Source organism: Zootermopsis nevadensis, unplaced genomic scaffold (assembly GCF_977971745.1).
Source record: "Zootermopsis nevadensis isolate Lab colony 2312 unplaced genomic scaffold, Znev_1.0 Znev_ptg000020l, whole genome shotgun sequence".
NCBI classification, from domain to species: Eukaryota; Metazoa; Arthropoda; class Insecta; order Blattodea; family Termopsidae; genus Zootermopsis; species Zootermopsis nevadensis.
The window spans coordinates 10,861,605-10,884,043 of NW_028259152.1; the positions used below are offsets into that span (position 1 = coordinate 10,861,605).

Sequence of the window (22,439 nt, forward strand, 5' to 3'; positions counted from 1 at the left end):
GTGGTAAGTATTCATAGAATATCACAGAATAAATAAATTTACTGATACAGCAGGCATTCAAATCAGAAGAATTCTGTGTTTCTAAACTTAAGGTTATTTTCATTTACGGAATGGGAATGATTAATGTTTAGCCAATACTAAACATACTTTCCTGGAGATGCTGATTATATTTCATAATTTGTATTTTTTTCTTTTGACGTAATTTACATAATCAGTACACAATATACTCCAATAATAACTCGTAACAGTAGCCTGTATGTCAAGACTTCAGCATTATTTTTTTCCTTAGGACGTATCTCAGATAATAACGTCTTTATTCACCACATTGCATCAGATGTCATATAACTATCTTTCATAAAACTGGCGATTTCTTGAATTTTAAGAAATTTCTGCCGAATAGGCTTACTTATTTTCTGCTTCTTTTCGACTCGTTTATCTTCCAGTAAAAATATTAACTAAATAATTTCGTCAGTTTAAATTTTAGTTGAATCTTCTCCTACTCTTCTGAATATGCTATATTTGATATCTCTTAAAACATTTTTGTTGTGCTTGAGGGGTCATAGCGGAAAATAAAATAATATTAAGTGAAACTAACTAACTAAGTGAATGGCTTACGGAACCCGAAGTTTCATCATCGAATTAACAAAAGCCCTCCACCGGACCCTGTCCTGGGCCAACAAAATCCAGTGTTAATTTAAACATCATCATTTTTACGGTCGTAATTTCTCAATAACGGGCTAACTCTCTGATAGTAGAGCTCGTAACACCATACATTCTGTATGCATTCCACGTGCTCACTACACAAGCTACATACACAACCAATCTGAGTCTTTTACATTTCGCTATCCTAACCATACTAGGTGGTCTGTATCTGCAAGAACTCCCTAAAATAAAATATAGCAAATTTTGCTATGAAATGTATTAACTTAGCAGCACCTCCTGACACGTAAATTAATCATTATATTAAACTTAGTAATAAGGTGTTACAAATAACTAGTAAGAAGAAGCCCCATTTCCTTAAAACAGAAGCATGAACACTATTCTTAGCCACTTCATTCCGGTTTGTACCTTCACAAAATATTTCCCTAAAACCTGTTTATGCATGAGGCCTTCTCTCCTACTCGATTCCATCGCCTCGCAAATGTTATTTAACCCATAATAATTTCGTACAACATTTATATTCAAGAGTGTTAATGCCCAGTATATATACACCCTCTTTTATTTGTCTTCGTATTCTACAAGTCCAAGATTCAAATCTCGGCTCGGTGACAGCCTATCTTGGCTGAGTTTCTTCGTTCTATCCTTAAATTTCTCCTCGTAAATGTTTCATAATATTTAAACGTAGGACATAATTGTTTCCTTCTACATTTTTACCAATTCATTGTTTATTAATCATGCAGTCATTTGACAATTTCCCTGCCAATGTCGTTTTGTCAACCACAAATCAATAAATAAGTTGCCTTAAAATTGTGAGATGAGATGTCCAAATCAGAAAATAGGCGACTCACAAACTACGCTAATGGCCAGATCAGATATAGGGTAAACCCGTATTCTATTCTAAAACACACAAGGAAATATTTCTTCGGGGGTATATACACCCGAAGCGTGAAGCTAGCTACTGACACATGTAGTTATGATGTACCCTTCTAGACGCAGAGCTTACGAACTGTACAATTCCAATATCTGACCTTCTAAATAAGCAACTCCCATGAAGTTCTTTGGAATGAATTTGTACCCAAACCTACATTTCCTTATGGTCTAAATCCGCCTTACCACTTTAAGTTTAATTGAATTTCCTTTCCGCAAACTGGAATCATAAAATTCGACAAACATATTATTACTATAACTTATATCGTTTTTGCTCAAAGCAAGTAATGTGTTCGCAAGCAGGGGGGCAAAGGGTAGTAAATTATCACAGTTCATTTATAGGAATATCAGTTTCTGCTAAAATTGATATCGCAAATTGGTTTCGTAATTCGATTCTCACTTTGCTACGTTAGGCTGCTTGATGAAATGCTATTAACGACAATTATGATTCTTGACACAATTTAGTTTTACTAACCTATATATATGCCTAAATTTAATGTACCCTACTTCCACCTTATATCGATATCTCGGACTGACGAACGTTTGTATTATCCTTGCATTATAAAGAAACGAGATTTTACTGGCCACATATCCCCTTAATATAAACAGGCTAGAGACTATTCTTCGAGATATTACGATTAAGCAAAATTATTTTAAAACAAGTTCAAGGTCAGTGCATTAGCCACTTGTGGTTCTGCTGCCTAAGGAACTTGTAGGAACATCGACATTTTTAAAAAAGATTTTTTCTAACGGGATTAGTCAGCTTTTTAAATCAAAACACTTCTTCTCTTCTGTTATTAGTGCCTCCCGTAACTGAATTTTCAGTTGATATAAAATACATTTAATAACTCATTAAATTGAACTATTAATTGCATTATGCCTGTCGTTTTCAACATAAGCTGATGTATCTCAACATTCACTTTATTTATCTAAGGTCCATTTAATATTGTCATTCCTTTTATGCCTTGTTCTCTTAAGCTGTCTCTTTCCCCCTGTTGAATATTTGTACACATTTCACACCTACTCCATATATTCCATACGTCCATTCAGCTAATAATCATTGATTCAACACCTCAACAATACTTATATAAAGAGTATAAATTATTAAGGTCCTCATATTGTTCACTCTACCTTCTCCATACTTCATCTTTCCCAGATCAAAATACTTTTCTTTTTTTAAGCGTTGACACATTGACTTATAGATAAATTTCACATAAGAACAAATCAATAGCTAAAGGTACAGTTCTGTATATTTCCCAATGACACGTTTTCAGAACCTACTGAAACATGTGATGTTGATAGACTTTTGTGGTATCACATTTCTGTAAAACATTCCTAAACATGTAACCTCCTGAAGCAAGACAGAATAGCAATGTAGCCTCGAAGTGTGGGGGTTTGGCTGGCAAAAGCGATGCGCTTAGCCTTGACTATGCATAGTCCCAGGCGGAAACTCCACTGTTAAAGCACTTTACAAGGCAATATTAACTTCTTAATATTTGATGTCGAAATAGAAGCCAAGTTACAATGCCGCTAGGGGCGCTGCCGTCTTCTTACTACATGCCACAAGTCTTACACCGGGTCACACTCTACATTCTGGCTTAGGCTGGTCTGTGAGCGGAACCGTTGCAGTTATTATGCATAATTAAACAAGTTGTTCTGGGAAGAATGTATGATGCCTAGTTTTTATTTCAAAACTATACTTCTCGCCATAATTTCCACCAGTATGAATTCCAGTTACAAGATAATTATCAAACATAACCTCAAACTTTCGCACCAACGTTATGTTTCCTAATTTTAACAAAGCAATAAATTTTAACGCAAATTCGTTCAGAATTTGTACGTGTGTAAATTCAATTGGTCATTAGTTATCACCAACCGATGTCAGACACGTTCTTTACGTTACAATTAATTTATATAAACACAAAAGTGCATATACTCGGTACTGTGAGAACCTGAAGTCTAACCTAGAAATTGTCTACTTTGACATTATATTCATAACAAGTGCCATGAAAATACGCCCACTGTTCCAAAAATTATTAATGAGATATGCACACACATACAAAGGCGCGATAATACCATACAACTGTGTATTTCCTTATAACAGGTCTGTATGAAAAACAGATTCATAAATAAAACCGATATGATTCTTTGTTCCACACAAATTACTGAAAAAATCTATGATTTTATAAGAGTAGAAACGACGGTGGGTTTAAAGGTTTGGAAGGAAAATACCAAGATCGCCACGATTTCAAATTCTTTCTTAACCTAATATTGCTGGGGTAAATAAATCATCACGGATGATACAAGTTAAGATACCACATCGGAAGACTAAAAGAATAATACTAAAACGGATATATAAAAATATATTATAAAAATGCAATCTGAGATTTCATGTTCTCACGGCGACCAGTACGAAGTCTGGTAGAAATTTATCGACGTTTCAGAGGTGCTTCCTACCCTCATTACCTGATGAAGGCAGCAAACACCTATGAGTCAATAAATTTACCGTAGACTAAACTACGCAACAACCTGGAAAACAGTCATCTTCAAGGCGTACTCTGTATTCTACTCGTTCAATATAAGTTTATTGACAGTTGGTTTAGTAACAGCGTGGAATCTTCTTTTCTGACTAAAAATTTGCTTTTCAGCTAAACAAGCTCCAACTGCACAAGGGAACAATGCGTACCAAGAGGTTGGTTAATGAGTTAGTTTCAAAAATTAGTTGTTTAGTTAGATAATAAGTTACTGGAGTAAGTAGTTAAAGATAAGAAATCAAAGGCCTAAATAAGTTAGATACATGCATATTTATAAACGCTATAGAAGGATGCATTGTAGACCATAAGTAGATTAATGACAATGGAAAACAAATGATAGCCAAAAAGCTTACTCACTAGTGACGAATTTTTGTTTAGTTATTTGCATCCTTAAGATATATCAAGCTATGTGTGAACTCAACCTTCCGTGTATTGCTGTCGAAAATTTAAAAATTAAGTTAATACAGCATCGTCAAAGAAACAAGAAATCAGTATTAAGAACTGCAATATATAAGTTAGATTCCTGCAGCTAAGTCAGAATGACTCTACTTCGAATTTATACATTAAAGCAGGACATCCTGACTTAATTTCGATATTGGTTTCCTAAGTCTGTTTAAGCCTTTTCATAATAAGCATATCTAGCTTATCGCTCACGTGTCACAAAGGATAAACGACTTTGTAAACGAACATTTATTCTCTGACCGGTTTAATACGTCATCGAGCAAATAAGTATCACATATCTTCTCTTGACAGGTCTGCAATTTTTGTACAATAAATGTTATGATGTACAAAGTAAATAACGTTTCAATAAAACATTCTGCGACGCACCGGGCCCAAAACTCTTTATAACAAAATCATTTATTCACAAACTATGACTTACACAGAGTATATGTGTATATAGATGAATACGAACTATGAATTACACAACAGCATACAGGCATATGAATCAATACCGACAGTTAAACCAAGAATAAAATACCGTCCAGCTCCGAGGACCTATTCCGATTCTCTGCCCCAGTTTTCATTCCGGAAATAAAATCCCAATTTGGTCTGTAAGCGACGTGGAACGTGCGACCAAAGGGCAGAGACTGGCTCGGACTGGTCACCGTATGACCCATGAAAACAACAGAAGATCAGGGCGCACTCTGACGGGAAAATGATGAAGGTTTGGAACAGGTTGGCACAAAGGAAAGTAGGTAAGGTACAGAGTGACAGGGAAGGAAACGTCACAATTTAGTATAGGATTAAAGGCATTAGCAGCTACAAGCCGGATTTATTTCATGCTTGAGAGAATCGGTATTATGTCATCTGTAAAAAACTTAAAATGGACTTTAAATAATAGAAATTACACATTACTGTTAAGCAATGCAATGATCAGCAAAAGCCCTTCCTCTTGCTTCTGAATTTATCATTCACAACTGAAGGGTTACTAGAAGAAATACATTTGTCATGGGTCATTTTAGTGTTGTCATCTTATAAATTATGTATGCACTCATAAGGTGACGGTTTCATTCCGGTTAAAATCGCATTAGTCTAGAACAAAAAGGGTGGTGAAATATAGGTGTTTTCCCGTGTGCACTACTGTATTTAAAAAATAAGTCAATGACCATTTTATTTTGTCTTACTTTTGTAAAATTAAACTAAATACATATCTAACTATATTCATCAGTTGCAACGCATGTAAATTCATTGGTGTAAAACAAAAGATATTAAGACTTTTAAATTGTGTAAATGCTGAAAAAGTTTTTCATTTCCCAGAAAGTTTACTTTTGAACTTACGTCGTTTTTGCCCGAAACGCCGCAGTTCTGTCATTTCGAATAATGAAATCTGTGAAGCGTCATTAAATATCAAGAAAGAAAATATCAAACAGAATGGAGGTGTGACCGTATTCAGCAGAAAAACACGATTCAAACCAGAATGTAATTTTCTTCTTCATAGGGAAGAAATTTAGGTCAGAACGCGTTTTGACGGTGACAGTAACACGTTACTAATTACTTCCCGTTTTACTCAAATACAAAAAAGATATTTCCCTTTTCCCACCCTTCTAGTTTCACTTGTATTGCTTCGCCCCTACTTCGGGAAGGGTTACAACGGTGACATATGGCCACTGGACACAATATTCTTTGTAAAACACTTGGGGGTGTAAAGGACAGAAATAGAAGGGCGGATAAAGAACGAGAGATAAAAGGAAGACGAGGAAGACAGAAGATACAGAGCAGATGAAACTGGAGAGCTTCGTGCTTCCACTTCTGCCAACTAATTGCACTTTAATATTGCTGCGCCGGTAAATTTGACTCTGCTGGATTGAGGCCTAGCAGTCTCTTTGCGAACTAATCAGGACATTCAGTGAATACAGTAGTAATTACAGAGGGTCGTCTGTGTCCAAAGGATCAATGACAAACACGACACAGTGTCTGCTTGGACAACATCTCCTGTTTTACAGTTTTCATTATCTTTTCCTTTTAATTATAGGCTACATATCACACAGCATTAAATTTCCTGTGACACTAATGTCGATTCGTAGCCCTCACAAAGTATTACATGTGAAATAATTACTAAATTATATTCCTTCCTCAGAAGTTTCAGAAATTATTTGAGTAAATTGGCGGATGTTGTCCTTATCTTTGAAACTGTTCACTTCTCTTAAAGAAAGCAATGGTTTTTTTTAATTGACTCATTATTCCAGAAATTGTAACTGGTATCATTTCAAACATTTCAGGGACTCAACAGGTTTTTGTACTTATATCCCGAGAGAAAATTATCTTTTTTAGAATCTCGATTGAGTGCGCTTAAATTTATGAACATTGTCTATTTCCAGATGTTCGCTGCTTTAACAAGAGAGCCCCCAAGCAGAGTCCTTCTTAATGAATCCGATAATCGCTCAATTAATCAATAAATTCTTGTTCAAGCGACCAAAAGATACATTGTTCAAAAAGACGGTCAGTGGAAACTATTTTGAAACACATTAATCTGGTCTAAACATCACATCCCTGCGTAAGCCTATTTAAGGTACAAGTTATGAATTCAGTTCAGGTTTTCTGACAAAAACTTTGGAATTATTTCTCATCTACCCATGCATGCTACATACCAAACCCGTCATAACTTCCTTCATCCGGTCATCATAGTAATATCTAATTCTGAAAAGTTTTACAAATCATGAAATTTTTCATTACATACTAACAATTCATAATTATTTTTCAATCTTAGTCTTCTCCTTGAAATCTTAAAATTAAAACAACATTGTTAGATAACAAAATAGCCTATCTGTGCATAATGTTAAGAATTCCTATATGTAATGTTCTTCATTCAACCGCTATTTAATCTATAAGGTGCCCTATAAAACGGGCCACGAAACGGAAATGTGTTCAGACCCTCAAAGAATTTTGTCGTAATGAGCAAGATATGTGACAAGAAGATGGAGTTAAGGAATCGGATGTGGTATGATGGTTGACCTTCCACTAGCTAACGAGATGGACGCTGAAATATTAATACCGTGACCCTCAAAGAGGGAAGGGTCACGCACAAGAAACGCGGTTTATATGCTAAAAGAAGGCTTATAACTTTCACCGAGTCTGGTTTGTCGTTATTAATACGTGTATATAATACTAATACTTCGTTCAGAAGATAACGGGTGTGACAGAAAGATTAATTCACAATGAGCCGACGGTCGTAACAAAATATCTACACTTTTTTCGGCAAATAACTTTCATTCAATTTCCTAGTGACAATACGTATATTTTAATAATTTACTGATTCGGTTGTCGGGTATGAAATGTGATAACCGCAGCTCCCATTGAGCCGATGTTTGTGAACATAGGATTTGCGAAGCTCTGAAGGCCTCATCAAAGATACGTATTCACTTTCATACTGACGAGAGTAGTATTTTGCCGTGTTACTTATGTGTTTTTTTTCGGTGCGACAAGTTGAAGCCTAAGGCAATGGTTTTCAGTAAAGGCTCTACTAAGTTTTTAACTCCACATGTCAAAACCAACCACCGACAACTCTTTCAACGGCAACAAAATATTTAAACTGTATTATGGTACTATAATGGATGTAATCAAAGCAGGGGAAAAGGGTTGCTAAAAGTGATAAACCTATTTCACAATGAGCCGACGATATTTAACAAAGATTTGTGAAATTCTGAACGCAAATATTCACAAATATCCATGACATCGACAATAAGGGTAGGATATTACTTTAAATACTTAGTAATTTTTCAGTTTATTTAACATCCCTTCCTCAGTTGCATCAGTTACATAAATTCGAATGGGAGAACAAATACGAATGGCGGAATGGGAATTGTCGCAAATACTAAAAGGACTAAAGAAAACCGCAGAAACATCAACCCGGATGGTGAGATATGAAATTTAAATTGATAATTTCTGAAGACTAAAGATGAATGATAATCATTCAGTCATGAATTTAGATATTTTTCTGACTTTTTGACTGCCTGTTGCAAGAAGCACACAAGTCATATGAACGGCGTTTGAGGGAGTTTTTCCGACTACAGGCCAACTGGCATTAGCACATTGCGCGTTCGCGTTCACTTAACTTCACTTTTTGTGGGTCTTGTATGATTCTCACTCCAAAAAGCGATTATTTCCTTAAACAGCACAAACGAGTTGACTTTTGTAAAGGTAAAGAGTTTTGTTTTCTTTGTGGTACGGACAGGACTTTAGACGAGTGCCGAATTGAAAAATGTTAAAATAAGATTACGGAGCATGTTCGCTTCAGTATTTATCTTTAGCCTAAAAGTAAAACTTGATGAGACGGAATTATACATTCCAGCCTCTTATCATTGTTTATAATAAGATTTTACTTCAATGGCTCGTTCACAGTAAATTTTATACGTGCATATAAATTGCTCTCGTGGTTTTAAATCGAACTTGGAGCTGCTAAATTTGAAGCGGAGTTTCCTAACTGCTAATCATGAATTAACACACAGTTGACTAACCGAGAATCAACAGAGAGACAATACAAAGTTTCTCACGAAAAGTTGTTAAACAAATTCAGGCACTTTGTACTGCATCCTGGCTGTGGCCGGTGTAAACACAACGGTGTATGGTTGTTGGTCTTGACCTCATCCTGAGGTATCCGGCGACCCGCAACACACGGTTCTGAATCATTCATGAAGAAAGTCTCTGTCTCTCTCGCCTTACTTCACTAAGCGGATGTACCGCTACGAAATCGTGTAAGTTGAGCTGCATAACTTACAAGGAGTGAGTGCTTAGCTCATGTATTTACCCAATTGATGAATATGGGTACTCGCTGCGCCTGTAATATATACTACACTCTATACACTTAAATTTAAGTGCTACTGAACTACCCAATTTTTAGTGTAGTTTATTTGTAAAAAACAGCATTAATATATCATTTTGTACTTATATGAAAATTGTTTGTGTAGTTTATGTATATGTGTATATATCAAGGAATGTAACAGAAAACAAAATACTGTTAGTAAAAAGGACAGTGGAAATAAGAGTATTACAGAATGACATACAAAATTAAATTGACAAACTAACATAACCTAATATAAATAAATATTACGAATTTTATTATACAGGGCTAGTGTAAATGATGTTCCCGATTTGAAACACATGTTACTCACGTTTAATGAAATTCAGATGCACAAAATTGGTACCGATGGAAAGAGCAACTCTCCAAGTTTATGTTGGTATACTTCGCGGCCGCGTAGTAACACTGTTCGCCGCCAGAGGCGATATGAGAGAAAATGGCTGCCATCGAAGACAGGGGAGCCTTTTGTGTCCTGGATTTCCACGTTCACCGGTCTGTTATTAGTGTGCAAAGGCATTTCCGAACCAACATTGCGGCAGATCCACCCAGTGGGCATTAAATTCGCAAGTGTTATTCCAAATTTAAGAAAAGGGGCTGCATCTGTAAGAGAAAGTCAACCCGCCGCCCGTCAGTAAGAGCGGAAACGTGTCTGGGAGAAACTCGACTACAAGCTGGATGTGTGCCGAGTTACCAAGCGGGCTCACATTGAACACCTGTGATGCACTGAAACAAAACTTGGAGAGTTTCTCTTTCCATCGCCACCAATTTTGTGCATGTGAATTTCATTAAACGTGAATAGCATGTCTTTCAAATCGACAACATCATTTAGACTAGCCCTGTATTATTTTTCAATATTTCCTTACACTGACATACACCTAAGGAAATTAATTTTTTAAACCCACATCTGGTATTGTTGAAAGTGGAATGTGGCAAAAACACAAAGATATCTTGATAATGATATTAAAATGGATTGATGACCATATTATTTGCCATAAGAATAGTACCATGAATATATAACACATATTTATTTCCTTATAAAGTCAAGACTAAGTCAATGCTAAAGTATTAAAGCTTCCAACAATAACTTTCCATTTATTGTTACATCACGTGATTCTGGAAAATTTACTCCTTACTGAGATAACGTGCAAGCAGGTGTTAATAAATCATATCGAAGCTTAATGTTCTTCGACGGTGACCTTCCTCAGTGAATGGTCTTGCGGAAATCATAACAAGTAAGGTCGATTTCATATTCTGTCGCATTATTTTTTTGTCCCAAAAATCAGTTCTTCAATATAACTTATTTAATTATAGCTACATTAACTTGAGATACAGACTCGTATTTGGGTTATTTAAAGTGTATGTCAAGTTAAGGTTGACTGGAATGTACAGACAGGAAGTTCACTACAACAAAGATGGTTTCTAGAATATTCAAACGACATGTTGCTAGTGCATAGAGAAAGCAAAGAGGGATAGTTTGATGGGATAAGGGGATTGTATTTTGATGTCAACTATTATTATAAAGTGGAAAGTGGTGATGATCGGGTGTGGAGAGAGGGTGGATGGCTTACCGCCATTCATTTACACCCTTCCAGCAAACCCCTCTCAAGTGAATTGTGTGTCCACAATTTCAGCAAGCCATGTTGATGCCCAACAATGCATGTCAGCACCATATCAGTGGTACAACCAAACTCCCCCCCCCCCCGAGCACTTCTAGCACATATATGTTCTCGTGTTTCCTGTTACACGTATATTCCAGTGTCTTTTGCATATTTAATCAAACAGAATTTAGAATCCGTCGTCTTTTCTAACGATCCAAGTAGGTGACAGTAAGAATACGCAATTTCCCAGATACAGACACTAACACACGTACGTCACTTGTCTTTCTTGAGTTGCCAATGACTAAGACGGAATTTGAAAAGTAGGCTACTTGGTAATTGGCTATAGAATTCTGTGAAACGTAGCTGGTTTAAATTTTGACAGGCCTCAACCTAGAAATTGTTTTTCTAGCAGTATGCAAAGTACGTTGCAAGGGCGGCTTTTTCACAAAAATAAAAATAAAAAATATTTATTCTAATGAGAGAGAATAACTAAAATTCAGGTTTAAAAAAGGGACTATTAGCACCGACCTATTTGTCCGTCTGTTCGGGTGTTAGCTACTAAAAATGGCTGAAAAAAGTTTCATAAAATACTATATCTAGTAGTTTCAGTAATATTTCTAAACACTGTCCAATTTTTTTAACTGGACGATAATGGCCACTTTACACGAAGAACTATATGCGTTTCTGCACCTGAGTGGGGAATCCGCATGCTTCCATAATTACCAAGATTATTTTCATTATCTTAATTACTACGGTTGCTGTAATTACCTTGGAATCTCTGAAGTCACTGACGCATTCGGAGAGGGCCAAAAATAAATTCTGCCAAAACTGTCACAAAGCTTATGCAATGTATACATTGCCTAAGTTATTTCACGTATTGCATCCTGCAATCCTGATGTGCGTTAGTTAAAAAACTTAAAATACACACACAAGATTATATACGTGAAGATGACCTAGTTAGGTATAAACACACCGTAGAAAGTGAAGTAACTTTTTTAGATAAAACTATGTCAACGATAACTTTTTATTTTGAACTTGTAAAAATTCAGGTTCTCACGGTGACGATAAAAAGTGAGATGCTTTCTCCGATACCCCCGCTCCTTAGGTGGCCCCCAGATCCCGAAATGCAACGGTGGATAAAATAAATTTTCGCACTCCGGTAGACAGTACCTATTGTCTGAGTTATACTATCGTACGGTTTCAGCCCAGATTAAAATAAATAAAAGTCGCCCCGTGCATTAGCACCGCTTCACTAAGGCCTACAGTGTAGTGAAGGGAGAACAAATGTTCTTGACCATAGAATTAGATGCAAGCCACTGGTGTGTTTGCACTTAGGCCGCTTTAAACCTAGCAAATCTGTCCCCGGATACCATTTCATGTGAGGTGAGTAAAACCCAGAATCAATCTAAGTGGTAAAGGCTGAAATTTTAGAGTCTATGTAAATGGAACCCAGGTAGACCGGTCAGATGGCTATTTATTTAGTCCTACTGACTGAGCTGTAACATTTCATGATTTAGATCAATATTAAGTTAACAAACAAAGTGCAGTGAACTAATATGTATAATAACACAAGTTAAGAATAATATTTTGCTCTTAAAATACTCCTTATCTATGATTGTAAAAGTTATGTGTTATAATAAATAATACAGTTTGCTCCAAAAAGATGTATACACAACAGCAACTTTGGTGGCAATTTGTCTGTCAGCCCCTTAGGCTGTTAACTGTGCCACGAAGCTAACGGTGGTCATTTTAAATAACACCAGATTGGCTAATTCAGTAAGTGTCAATGCTTACATACGTAATGGTTTAGTTTATTAAAACGTCTTTATTTAATTCACTGAATATGTGTATAAATCGTTTTCAAACACTCTGTAAATGACAACGCCACTACTTTTGGTTCCCTTCACGCTTCGGCGTGAGCGAAAAATACCTTATGGGACCTTCCGTGTATATATGTCTGTCCGTCGCGTTTTACCCGGGGTAAAAACCTGAATGAACGGGGGTCAGTGTTCCTATGGGATACTCAACATGCATGACTGTAAGGTCATTGTTCCTAAGGGAGTTCTTAACCTTCACGGTTAGGTAATCATTATGCTTACAGGGGTACCAACCTGCATGACTAAGGTCATGGTACCAACCTTTATGACCTGGGATAACATAAATATAAGAATTAACAAAGACGCAACGACGATTGGCATGAAGAACGCGTTTCGAATATTAGTGCACTCAAAAGAGTACACATTTTTAATATTGTTATTGACAGTAGCGTTCGAGTGTTCAGTACTTCAGCTCCTATTTTGGACGTTTCGTGATCGAATTTCATCCCTGTGATCAGTTAAACTGACTGAGGTGTTTCTTGGTCTTTATAATTCGTTACAAGCAAGTGTTTTTGATAGTAACTTAAAATATCTAACGGTCGCAACATTTCACATGTCTCTTAACTTGTAATTAAAACAATTACAACACACGACGCTATATAGCCTATTCAGTTAAAAATCATCCTTAAATAACCAAACAACCAATCAATACAGACTTATTACTTTGCCATAATTAACTGACTTTTGTTTCGTGCGAATATATGTCGACACAGACCGGATACGAACTGTAATTCGTTTATAAAAAGTTCGATAGTTCACAATAATTCAACTCTTTATTTTTTTGTGCTGGCCTTCGAAGTGTAAACCTTGATAAGACCTTCGCAACGTAACTACAATTCTCCGAAAAGTTTTATTACATAAATTTTAAGTGTGATATGACTGGAAATGCAAACTACGAGACAAAATTTAGTGCTGGTTACTTTAACGATTCAGGTACAACGACGTGCACATTGACGGTATTGACATCTGGCGTTAGATAGAAAGAAGTAACAAAAACAAAAGAAGAAGCGTTACGAATTGTAATGGCGTCATGCACGACCCAAGCCCTGGTCATAAATACAAAATTACTATACATAAAAAACAACACAGCGCATACACGTCCAAAGAAGAGAATGGAGTTGGATGGCTTCAACTCGCAGGAACTTCGCACTTTAAATAAGTGAGGAAAGAGACAATTACAAGCGTTGGTAGGGAGGGTTACCAACCACCCAAGCAGAAGGTAACCGAAGAAAAAGACACAGCGAAAAAACACACCGAACAATGCAGTAATGCAACGAATCTAAACAACTTCATAGTTCATTGGGTACAAATTTTAGTGTAACAGCTACTTAATCCTTCTGTTTAGGCCAAAGAACAGTTATAGCAAGTGGAAGGAAATTTAGTAGGTGTTGGTTAATCACATTTAGGGGCAGGGTTCTTCTTGAAAAACTACTAGTCGCTCACGTTATTTTAAAAATCATACGCCTTTTATTACCATGGCCAAAAGAGCACCACATTGTACCTTATCCCGCATCAGTCCAATCCAGTGAATATCCTCTCACACAGTTCTTTAATATTATCTTTTAATATTTAGCACCATCTACCACTCTACACTGAGGTATCCCAGATGGTCTATTGTCTTCGGTATATCTGACTGAAATATTTATATATTTTAACTAACCAACAACTTAACTGACAAATAAATTATCTGGTAGCAAATTCAAAGATTTTACACTACTAATACCAAAACCGCCATTTTACATGATCCTCACCAATTTCCATAAAACTGTTTTCCTCAAAACATATTTCCGTAAGATCTATTTTAAAATTTGTCTATCAATCAACCTCCTGCTTCATATTTTAAGTCGCCCGCTTTCAAAGAGAAAATTCTGCATGCATTCCTTGTTTCCCGCCCATAGATTTCTAAATAAAAATAATGTTTGTCCCATACCTTTGGCCTAGACAGTGACACACTGTCGGTGTCACCAGCCATTATAAATAAACAATTAATCTATAAATTAGTTTGAAAATTATCAGCATAAACGAATTTATAACTGACAACTAGTAACTACTTAATCACGAGACATACAGTGGCTCTCTGATAAAAATTGCTGTCAGCAATAAATTTTAAATAACGTTTTGACCTGAATATTCACAATATGTAAGGAACAACTTCATTATCGGACCTCCAGAAGACACATACGAAGCAAACAAAGGTACAGATCGCATTAATGGAGTGAAAGTTGTTAATGACTTTCAGACTTTTAAACTAAGGACTTTTTTTCGTACTTGAAAATCGATGGTTTGGCCAATAATTCGCATACAGAATTAACTTGAATTATGAATAATTGTATTCAGCTCGTGCTCTAAAATAAGAACTGAGAGCTACTGACGTGGTACATTTTACGGTTACAAGTTTCATATATTATGTTGTAAGTACTAGTAATACTGATGCTACAGTTAGGCAAGAGTCACATCGAATCAAATATTAAGAAGGGAAACGCGATATATGATTCATGTCGCTTGTATAAATAGCACGCATTACAATATGAACAATCGACATCAAAAATATAGCGATATCGCTTTTAAAACCATCATTCAGTGACAGTCGATACGTGTCATTAAGTTGGAACAAGTTATAAAAAAGTGGTATATAATGATCATTTTATTCACCTCAGAGCAGCAGAATGTTTCCTTAGGCTCAAATTTACTGGCGGTAATATCGCGTACAGCTTACCAGTTTCTTGTAGACTGTTGCTTGATAGTAGTTGATTCGGTGTAAATCCTGCCTTAGACTTATTTGTTAGTACATCAAGATGCCAATTTCCATTTCAAACAACGAATTTGGGATATCATCTCTGTAGCTGAAACAACGTTATTAAATAACATGATTTCAGTATTACCGACGCCAGTAGATTAATTATGAGTAGTCAGACTGGCATCTACAGATCGCTGAGAGTGTTTAAGTGAGGAGAATAAGAGCTATTTTTATACAAAACAATCTCTTTGTGCACACTACAACCCTTTGGAGCTGAATATCACCTAAATAATATATATAAATACATATATATATTCAGTCCATATCGTAAACAAAACACAATTGTTCACCATTAAAAAACTTATTTTGTTTATTCTGTTTAAGCAAATAATGGCTGTTTACTCTGAGGATAATAATAAACCCACAAATACACTCTGTGGGCAAAATGTAGAATTACTGATTGTGAAATCGGGTTGTACATATAATTACCACCGGGCTTTAAACGAGTAAACTCGATTCATCAAAGCCTTCGAGTAACCGACATCACTAATAAAACTGTATTTTGAAAGAGAGTTGTAAGAAAATCAATCATGGAGCTCTCAGAAATTAAAAGATCCAAATCACTCCCCCTCCCTTTACCTCGCAAAAATCTACCCTAATTCATCTCCCAACTTCCACTTCTATTAGTTGACGTAACGAAAAACCCATTAATTCATTCTTTCTCTAGTGCCTCGATCTCTTTTTATTCACGTCTAATGTCTTTTCCTTTAATTTAAGTCCTATGCTTTTCCCTTCATCCATTCATAACCTTATATTCTTTGTATTCATTGGATTTGGGTAAAGCACCCTCAAAACGGTACGTGCAATCCAACTGTTCCCTCAAAGTTCAAATTTCAGCTGCTTCTGCGGTCACCTGAAAATGTAAACGCTGATATCACAATTCCAGAACTCATTTTAATTACGTAGTGATCAAATCGCTCACGACATCATATAAGGCCTTCATTTGTCAGTTCAGAGTTTTTACTTAAACAAGGAGTTAACTGAATTACTGGCTGATTTACTGAGTAACTAACTAACTAACTATATAAAATAAGGTCCACACCGACCACTTACAATTATTTTACCTTCATTGAATGACAAACTTGTGCACGAAACCCCATCAGTAGATCGATATTTTATAGTTATTCACAAAAATTATTCTTTCCATTTATGTACTCCATTGATTGGTGAAATATTAAATTGTATCTGTAAATAAAGGAACCTCAGAAATAATAAGTTGAACTCCAATACAAAGCGGTTTTGGTTTTAAACTTTATTGATAAAATATAATATTCTTAATTTCTTGACCAGTAATCACGAACGTTGATAAAAATAAGTAATAACAGGACTAATTTTGGTTCTAATCTTACATTAAACTATAAAATATTATGTGCTATTGTGGCGTGTAGTCTGATAGAAATTTACTGATGTTTTAGAGGTACTTGCTGCCTCCATCATCAGGGCGAATGTCCTGATAAACGTCTACTAGTCTTCACGTCAAAACAAGCCAGAAAACAACCATGTTCGAAAACTGTGCTTTACACAGCATAATCGTGTTGAGCCTCAGACGTAAGATCTGAAGCACCAAAGATCGTGTGGGGGAGCCGACAGTATCACCCTTCTTCTGGTCGCACTATTCGTCAAGTCTTTTCTTGCATTCAATTTTCATGCATTCATTAATCTAACGTAAATTCATTCTTCCGGTACTTTTATCTTTTCATTTTCATCACTTCTTCTTCCTCATAGTCATGTTTGTGGCAGAATAATCACGCAAGATATTTTGATTTTGTGTATCTCCCCCTTCTTTCCCTTCTTGAGACTGAGTAAGAATCAGAAGTCAGCGCGCCAGTATTACAGCCAGCTGTAATTTAACTAAGTATTTCGATTTTCAACGCTAGCTCTTCGGCAAGGTAGAACAGCCCCTCGGAATGTATTCGATTTATGAATAACTGTCTTCTTGAGACGGAGTTCGGATCAGAACTATAGCCAAATTACTTTTTCACCTTTCGATCTTCATAACATCCTCTTCATCATGAATTCAATTTTGTGGTTAACTCCGGTGTAAATAAAGGCAAAGATGACAATAATTAATCCGGCTTTAATTTATATCATGCCACGTTTATGTTGTTTATAACATTAAGACGAGTTTTGCTAACAGATGAGTAAGGGAGAATATTTGTTTTCAGTTCCTTCAAATAATTCCAGCTTTAGGAAAGATTTAGCACCGCGTCTGGTCGCATCCTGAATTGCAGCAAGTCATTTCCTAAATGTGCTAACAGTAACTAAGATGTTATTCCATAAAATGATCTTCGTAATAAAACCAAGAAGGAGATGTAATGAAGTCCAAAGAAGAGACGAGAATTAGTATCAGCTCACAAGGAAATTCGATAAAAAAATAAATAGGAGGATAAGAAGAAACATTAGGGAGGAAACAAAGGAAAAAATAGGAAAAATGGAACCAAAAAGATATGACGGAAAGTAAGAAGACAAAGAAGAAAAGAAGGAGAACCAGAAAGATAAGAAAAGAACGAATAAGATGGAGGAGGAAATAAGAAGCAGAATAAGGCGAAGAATAATAATGAAAAACAAAACAAGAGGGCTCTAAAAGAAAGTGGATGAATAGAAAAGGGAATAAACTTAAGGCAGATAAAGAAGACGGAAAAGAAAGAGAAAAAGAAAATAGAGATGTAATTTTTGAAAGTGAATCTAACTGGCAGTTAAAATTCTCAACCTGCAAGCTCAGAATCTATTGAACCCGTGTGATTATAAATAGATTTACTTAAAATATGATAGCTTGTAACACGAAGCTGACCAGATATTTGTCTGTAACATAATTTTACTGTAGTTGTCACAGACCTGAATGTAATCAAGCACGTTAATACATTCATGTTCCGTATTTAATAGGACCCAATATAATATATATAATAAGGTATCTCTTCTTTAAAGAAGCTGCAAAAATGAAGATAAAACTCCAGAGTCATTGCAACAATTCCTCGTGTACAACGGAGTGAACTCGAAGCAACAGCCTCAAAGACTCGCCTACCACAATTATTATTTTAATCTAACTTTTTGAAGGGGGTTTTCGAAAGCTCATTGGACTCAGTGCTTAATTAACCAATCAATAGATTAATTAATACACATTGTTATGAAGAGAGGGGTATCTTCTTAGTAACAAAGCCGCCCGAATGCGAGGGTCTGGTGTTGAAGTACTTTACATCAGCAAACGAAAAACACGACTTCGTATCAGAAAGAAGTCAAGACGCCGCTCCAAAAGTAAAGTCAAAACTTTCATGAAATATTTTTTTATCATGTAGATCCATAAAAGGGCCTCAACACTCCTCACCCTCCTTCAATAACTCGTGTTAAGTTTAATTTGGCTTTTCCTTTTTATCTGCCCCAACGGGTTATTGAGGTTTAAAAGAGTAGAGACTACACAGTAATTTTTTATTGCTTATTCTTAATTGTATATGGATGTTTCAAAATTGTATACCGCTTCTCCGAGATGAGTTACCTTTTTACATGTTTGAACTTTGAACATTGTAAAGGAGGATAGGATTAATAAACTTTATAGTCCTTAACTTTCTTATCCGCTATGTTTTATCCTATAATCGATGTTTCAAAATCCTTGTCGTCCTTCGGAGAAATTGAGCAAGTAAACGTTACTATTAATCTACTAAAGAAAAAGATTCCTCAGCAAAATTAAAAGGTTACAACGTAACTTATGGCTGATTGGCTCAGTTTCGATGATATTTGAATATAATTTGTCTTCTGATATAATCTTAACAAACGAGTATACAACGGAGTAGAATGCTTGTGGGAAAGATCTATTAAGATTAAGCAGGAAATGATTGATTTTGTATCTTCAACTGTTATCCAATTTCTCATTTTTGTTCATCCCTTTCGTGTATTTGTCTCCCACCCTCCTTTATCCCGTGTTTGCTTCCCGTCCATTTTAACTTCAATCAATATAAAAGTGTAATTCGTGCTACGTTCTGCGTTATTTCAAATGTTTTGTGGTTTTAAGTGGTTTCTAATGGAAGTTTAAACATACCTAAGATCACTACACAACATTATCAGCTTATTTCGATTATCCTATATAAACATAAACTAGTAAGAAGCATTACTCACCGTACACTTGATCAGCGTGGCTTTACGATTTTGTCATTATTAGTAGCTTACCTGCATTGTTTTTGTGCCAAAACGACTAAAGTAATTAGTTACATATTTCCTTCGTAGGCCCTTAAAAAGTTTACGCCCGGGGCGGACACAGAAATTGTACCGTACAAACTCCCAGATTTTTCTTTTCCAGTGAAAAGGAAATTGTAACTGAGGAATACCCACAAATTCAAAAACGCGGTACGAAACGAGAAACGCTCCAGAAGTCATACGACGTTGGCCTGAACAGTTTCTACGTCATTGACTTAAATTAAGTGGCACATATTCCACAACAAACATTGTTTTTCTATTAATCCAGTTTTCTTTTACGACAAGTATAGTCCATTATTTCCGTTACAGTTTAACTATTCTCGGTAGAGGTATCATTTGTATACTTTTTATAACATGTTGATCTATTTTTTCCACAAGTTCAACTTAAATGGGCTAAAATATTTTAGTACATTCAGTTTAAATATCCATATGCTACTAACATAAAAATGATTTGAAACTGACCACTTCGGAATACAAACCAGTAAAACCCTCTGTGGCACCTAATGTAGTCATTGACTTTCCACAAACTGAATTCATAAATTTTCCTGAAATCACACAAAAATCAATTCGAACGTCAGACAGTCTGTGTCCAGTAATTTAATAGTTTTGAGCCTCTCTGGTTGTGCGATTACGTCACGGAGGTTTCCCCATGTGGTTGAGTGACAGACTATGGGCACCTCATTCAAACACTTCCACGCCCAGAATATCATAGGGTCTTTATGTAAAAAGCCTACTTTTACTGACCGATTTTTAGCAAAATTTAAAATTTATAGACAAATTATAACAAAACTTTTCAGTGCCAAATTTCACAAAAATCCATTTAACCGTTCTGGAGTTGTGACATGCGTAAAGTTGGACGGACAGGCAGACATGATAAAGCTCAAAGACCAGTTTTAGAACGCACACAGAAATTGTTAAATTTCGTGAGTACAGTGGCGGTTAATACAATCAGCCAGATCTTCATATTTAACTTCGTTTGAGAATCAGTTTAAATGTAACAAAAATAACGAAACGTGAAATCAGAACATTCTGCTGTTGTAGGCCTGTTTATTTCGGAACGTAATAAAAGTAGCAGGAGTCTTAATTAGAAGAGGTAGAAAGAGAGATATTATCGTTCCTAATAAAGTATCAAAGAACTCCCTTTATTACACAACACTACGTTTTTATATAAAAATAATGGAAAGAGAAAATATTTTTCTAAGTCTCTTGCAATTACGCACTTCGTTCCTTTTTTAATCAACATACGTAGGTTATAGACTACAGTAAGCAATGCAGGTGGCCTAACGCTATGTAGTTCTTTTCCCACCCCGAAAGGACAAGACTTTAACATGTTTCAACCTCGCAAATATTAGATTCATTAAAAAAGCGAGCCCGGTCTGTAAGAGCGGTGCAGTATGGTGGCGTACGTCTACCACCGCTCTGCATCAAAGCAATTAAAACATGCCTCATCTACACGAAGAAAGGAGCAAACCTGCTGTTAAAAAAATTCTCTTCCCTCTCTTTTAACTCCGTCCGCGCCTTAAAGTCTCCAATTAAGAGCTCCAAAGAAACTTGGGACACCTTCAGTAAAATCTTACATCTAGCAAGTCAAATGAAGAGGGGCATACGTTACATTATTCTCGCTCACAGTACAATTTTTAGACACAATTATTCTAAGCTGAAGAACATACAGAAACATACGCAATGTTTAATTCAATTTTAAAAATTTGAAGTTACTGATAACGTCTTTATTTATACAATTTTCTTAGTCAGATACTGACAGATTATATATAAATGAGCCTCGGTTTGTGAAGACGTAGGATTTTTCCACATAACGGGTCTCTCATCTGTCACATATAAAATCGGAGACGTACAATTCCGTATCAAAACAACAGACATTAACATGAAGATTTAGGATTTACAGCATACACCTTGCTCCATTAATATTAATTTATACCAATAAAATGTTTATAAAACTTTAACATCTGAGTGCTAGATAAATTTAGCCTCGTGCTCAAATGAAATAAAGGGCAAAGTGCCTACCTCGCAGATGATGATCGTGCTGACAAAAATTCCGTCCTTGAAACTTCGAGACAATATACTGCAAGTAGAAATTCTTAGTTGTAAAACTGCTCTATCCAAATGTGTCCCGCTGTGATTCCCTCATGTATAATAACATTCGTTGTCATGAGACGGCTCTGACACTTCAATATACAGAATATTTCACATTTCAGTTTACATTATAGTGGCTGTCAGCAAATTTCATGCTTCAAGGTAACAGAAATAGCAATATGAACAACGGAACCCAGGCGACTGAAGTCAGTTCAGAACTCGTAGCAGAGCAAAGTTGGAAACGCTGTACTGGTGACTTGTGACCGCACAGTAAGGCGGATAAAATCCTTCCGTGGCCTTGAAGCATGCAATTTTGTGACGGATACGATAACAGTATTACTTTACTGCCTAATTCCGGTTATTATATTTCTACTCAAAGTGTTCATTTATAAAGGAAAGCACAGAATGTTTCTTAGAAATACGTTATATTCTTGCTGTGTCACTGGTTTAGAAGAAAAAGAATTTTCGTGTCTC

At 35.8% G+C, this 22,439-nt stretch overlaps 1 long non-coding RNA gene across 1 annotated transcript in view; it reads right to left on the minus strand.

The window, feature by feature from the left end:
• LOC147873286 (uncharacterized) overlaps window positions 1–22,192 on the minus strand; it is a 217,756-nt gene extending 195,564 nt beyond the window's left edge. Inside the window, exon 1 of the long non-coding RNA XR_015535899.1 lies at window positions 21,897–22,192. This is a non-coding gene — a long non-coding RNA (uncharacterized LOC147873286). The remainder of the gene's footprint in view (window positions 1–21,896) is intronic.
• Window positions 22,193–22,439: the final 247 nt, after the last annotated feature.